Source organism: Zingiber officinale, chromosome 4B (genome assembly GCF_018446385.1).
Source record: "Zingiber officinale cultivar Zhangliang chromosome 4B, Zo_v1.1, whole genome shotgun sequence".
Classification (NCBI taxonomy): Eukaryota; Viridiplantae; Streptophyta; class Magnoliopsida; order Zingiberales; family Zingiberaceae; genus Zingiber; species Zingiber officinale.
This window is the reverse complement of record NC_055993.1, coordinates 34179106-34184313: the sequence shown is the minus strand read 5'-3', so window position 1 is coordinate 34184313 and position 5208 is coordinate 34179106.

The window sequence follows — 5208 nt, the reverse complement described above, 5'->3', positions numbered from 1 at the left end:
GTCGAGCAGCAAGATCGGCAGTAGAAGAGTTCTCAGTAAAAGTTGATTCTGAAGCTCCTGCCTGGGGCTTCTTTTATATGCTGTTCCGGGCGCCTGGAGTGTGACGTAATGCTCAAACCAAGATGCTCCACGTGGCGAGCGACGTCCGGATAAAATTGCCTTCGGGCGCCCGGACCACCTTGTTCCAAAGACTCCTTTTCCCGCAAAACAAGGTTAGTCCGAGGCAAATATACATCTGTAAAACAAATTGTTAGATTAAAGTTCAACAGATGGATAAAAAGAGTATGACTTAGATTCCGTCTTTCCGAGACCGGAATCTAGTCACGATCTCGACTTAGACATCCGAAATGGATCTAAGCCGGATCGACGCCTAATGTCCCCTTCCCGAGAACGCGTCCTCACAGTCACTCCCCTCCAGTGACTTACCTCACTTACCTGCCAGACGTCCGGTCAGCCCGTCGACCCGTCTGGACTTCTCGCCAAACGTCCGGTCAGCCCGTCGACCCGCTTGGACTTCTCGCCAACTATCCGGTCAGCCCGTCGACCTAGCTGGACTTCTCGCCAAGCGTCCGGTCATCCCGTCGACCCGCTTGGACTTCTCGCCAGCTATCCGGTCAGCCCGTCGACCTAGCTGGACTTCGTGCCAGACATCCGGTCAGCCCGTCGACCTGTCTGGACTTCTCCTGCACACTCGATCAAAGTGTCAGACAACAACAAGACTAACTTAACCTATTTGTCATTCATCAAAACCTGGGTTAAATCGTTAGTGCTAGTCGCACCAACATGTTTCTCTATATCAGCCTTGTACTCTTTGAACTTATCAAAGCATTCAGACTTGCGGCGCATCAAGTAAATGTACTCATATCTCGAATAATCATTTATAAAAGAGACAAAATATTTGAAACATTCTCTTGTCTGGATAGACATAGGACCATACAAATCAGAATGAACCAGTTTCAACACATCTTTAGCTCTATACCCCTTGGCCTTAAATGGTATCTTGGTCATTTTACCTTCCAAGCAAGATTCACAAGTTGGAAAGTTTTCCAACACTAATGAACCCGACAGTCCATCGGCTATTCACTTTTGAATCTTACTCAAGTTAATATGACCTAGCCTTAGATACCAAAGATATGTTTGGTTCATTTTCGAAGGTTGCTTTCTCTTATTAGAATTAGAAGATGTGTTATTAATTTCCATTTATTGCATCGTGGGAGTTATTGGATTTAGAGTATACAAATTGTCAACCAACGTACCAGAACAGATAACTTCCCTATTTTTCTTGATAACACCTTTGCTATTAAAATAGATAGAATATCCATCAAGTTCTTTCTAAAACTTGGTACGTAAAGATAATTTCTCAAAACAATATTTTATTCCTATAAACATCTCCCACTGCAACAGCTACTACTTCTGTAGCATTGCCCATGTAAACAGTGATTCCTCCTTCGTGTAGTTGTCGGGTTTCCTGGAACCCCTACAATGATTTGCAAACATGATCAGTGGTTCTTGTATCTACACGTCAGGTACTGGTAGATAACACCACTAAACATGTTTCAACTACTAGAGAATAAGATATACCTATATTGTTCTCTTCCTACGAAGACAGTCCGCCTACAAATGTCCAGACTGCTTGCAAATGAAGTACTTGCCTTTTGGCTTCTTCATTCCTGCTTTTAGTCCAGTACCTAGAGATCATATAGTCTTGCCTGTCATCCCGAGTCTAGTGTCCGAAGAGTTCCTTAAGATTGTACATCATGTCATGGCTAGTAGGCATGGTCTGATGCTGATGTTGCAACACATTTGATATAAAAGCCAAATGTAACTCCGCGCCATCTTATCTGCCTTGACCCATTTCCTATGATACTCAATCTTCTCTTCACTAGAATCGCTATTAGGCACATTAGGGTAGACCTCCATCAGTACAAACTTATAGCCTTCAGTAGTTAGGACAATGTCCAGGTTTCTTTTCCAATCTATGTAATTAGGATCAGTAAGTTTGCTCTCTTTCAGTATAATAGCCAGTGGATTGAAAGTCATCCTAAGAATCACAAAATAAAATTTTGGTCAAGACTCTAAATTTAGAATAATATTAATTCCTCAAACAATATTATTTAAATTTACCAACATCTCAAAACACCTTGAATTTTGCATGCCACGTTAGTGTGGACGTATACAAATTCAACATTTGTAAGAGGAGGCTTTACCCATTAATTTTATTATCATCCTAACTTTATGACAAATAAAATTAATAGTTGGTTTTCCTTTGGTCACACAAATAATAGCAGTGACTCCGTTGGAGAGGATACTATTAAATGTGCCTAAGTGTATACCATTACTTGATACTTAGTCCATTAAATAGGATTGTGCCCCTTCAGTTGGAGAAGATTACACGCTCCTAAATAATTTCCTATAACCATCCATAATGAAAGTTTGATCTAGTGATCCGCAAACAAACTCATCCGTTGTGGAGGGAGGCACTCAGAGCCAACACGCAAGTTTGTTGCATCACTTACAAACCAATAATGGAGACCGTGGAATTTATTTAAAATCCCTCTCCCACTTAGTTATTTAAGGTGAGGATTTTTTTCATGCAAGCATACATCACATGCACACACACATCACAGTAAATAAAAGCAATAAATATAGAAATTAATTTTCCAACTATTATGACTTCTTCCATCACTGTCCTCCGTGTGCTGCCAGCCCTAGGATTCATGTCGTCGGGTCCATCGAGCTTCCTTTTCTGCTACGCCTCTAGTCCTCCAGTAGTACCACGCCTTGCAAGGATACGATCTGTGACAAAAATAAAATTTTACATATATCGATCTTATATTCCACAAGAAAATGTACATGAAGTCTAGATCGAACAAAAATATAAAATCCTAGAGCTAATACAACTCCTGCTGTATTTAATAAATACAATCATGCACACACATAAAATGCCCTTGACATGTCCAAGGGTCCAATCACACACAATCACAATAAGCCATAATAGTTGGAGTCTGCAATAGAGTTAGCATATCCTACTATTATCCTACCTAAATTATGTATGACATGAGCATAATTAAACTGAAAACCAAACACACAGAGGTAAACCCTAGCTCTGATACCATTTGTTGGTTGCAACTGGGAATATCGTACTGGTTCCCCTGTACAAAAATTTTGTACAAGTCATGAACCATTCCTAGCAACCTATTGTGTTCTTTAGAAATTAAATTTGGAATCGCAAACAGAACTTAACATTATTGATTCCAAATTCAACTTATCTGTTCTTAGAGGTTTAGACTTGGATCACAAACGATGCTTAACATTATTGATCCAAATCCACCCATGTTACAAATTCGATTAAATATTTATTTCAAAGTTCGGCTTCCAGATCAAACATGGTGAGGCACTAGACCTTCTTGGGTATGGGATCATCCACCACTGCCTAGACAGAGCCTTACAAAGAAAACCAATATTTAATCTCTTTATAGTAACCCTAGGTTTAACTATTAAGAACAATCGAATCACAGGTTCGAAAAATAAAAGAAACACAAAATTGAAAACATGAATTTGATAACCTAGATTCATTAGCCTCTTGTGTTTGATATTTCAAGATCTAAATAAAAGGATGAACAAGTTATGGTGCGGAAACTAATAACTAGTTATACCTTTTATAGCTTATAGACCTCACGATCTTCTGTCGTATTCCTTTTTTTTATCTCGGACGTCGTGTGGGTGATGATCTACCGAGATGAGAATTCACCCAAGCCTCCTTCTTCTTGCAAGTTTCAGCCACCAAGAGTCTTCTAGAGATGAAGAACTTTGGACACCAACCAAGCTCCAAGGGATGCTAAGAAACAAAGCCTCCTTTCTCTACTTCTTCTCCAAGCTAAATCTGGCCACCAAGGACTCCCCAAGAGTTGATGTCGCCGACCACCAAAGAAGAAGAAAAGGAGATGAGGAAGGATGAGGGTCGGCCACCACCAAGGAGGAGAGGAATAATAGATGTGTTGTTCTGAGTTGAGACACCTCTACCCTCTCTTTTATATTCCTTGGTCTTGACAAATAAGGAAAGTTTTATAATTAAAACTTCCTTATATTACTTGCCAATGTCTAAGAAGGAAAATTTAATTAAAAATTTCCTTATAAACCTTTCAATGGCTGACCATATCATGTCTTCCAAACAAGGAAAGTTTTAAAAAGAAAATTAAAACTTCCTAATTGTTTCTGAAAAATTTTAAAATAAAAATTTCTCTTTAAAAAATTCCCTTCATGGTTGGTTATAAAAGGAAACTTTTATAAATTAAAATCTCTCTATTAAAACATGTGGATGATTACAAAAAGGAAAGTTTTCTCCAAAATTAAAATCTTTCTTTTAACTACAAATAAGGAAAGATATCAAACTTTTCTCTTAATCTTTTGTAGAAACTATAAAAGGAAAGATTTAATTTTAAAACTCTCTTTTAAATCATGGTTTCCACATAAGAAAAGATTTTAAAAAATAAAATCCTTTTAATTTTATTGTGGTCGGCCACCAACTTGGGCTCCAAGTTAGGGCCGGCCACCTACTTGATCCATCCAAGGTTTATCATGGCCGGTCCTTACTTGGGCTCCAAGCTTGGTTTGGTCGGCCACCTTAGCATGGGTAAGAAGGTGGGTATGGGTGGGTATAAGACTTTATAAATAAGAGGCTACGACAGGGACCGAGAGGAGGAATTAGTTTTAGTCTCTCGATGAATTTGAGCTTCCCATGTTCACCCCGAACACCCAACTTGAGTTCATCAATAATAACTCATACCACTAAAGAGTTATTATTGAACTACCGCACCAATCTCATATTACTATATGGGCTCCTTCTTATAATGAGTGTGTTAGTCTCCCTGTGTTTTAGATATCAAATGACCACTAATTAAATGAGTTACTGACAACTCATTTAATTAATATCTAATTCCAAGAGTAGTACCACTTAACCTTATTGTCATGTCGGACTAAGTCCACCTGCAGGGTTTACATGACAATCCTTATGAGCTCCTCTTGGGGGCATTATTAACCTAGATTCCTAGGTCACAGTTTCCTTCTATAATCAACAACACACACTATAAATAATATCATTTTCTAACTTATCGGGCCTCTTGATTTAACGAGCTAAATCTCACCCATTGATAAGTCAAAGAAATAAATATTAAGTATACGCGCTTGTTATTATATCATGATTAAGAG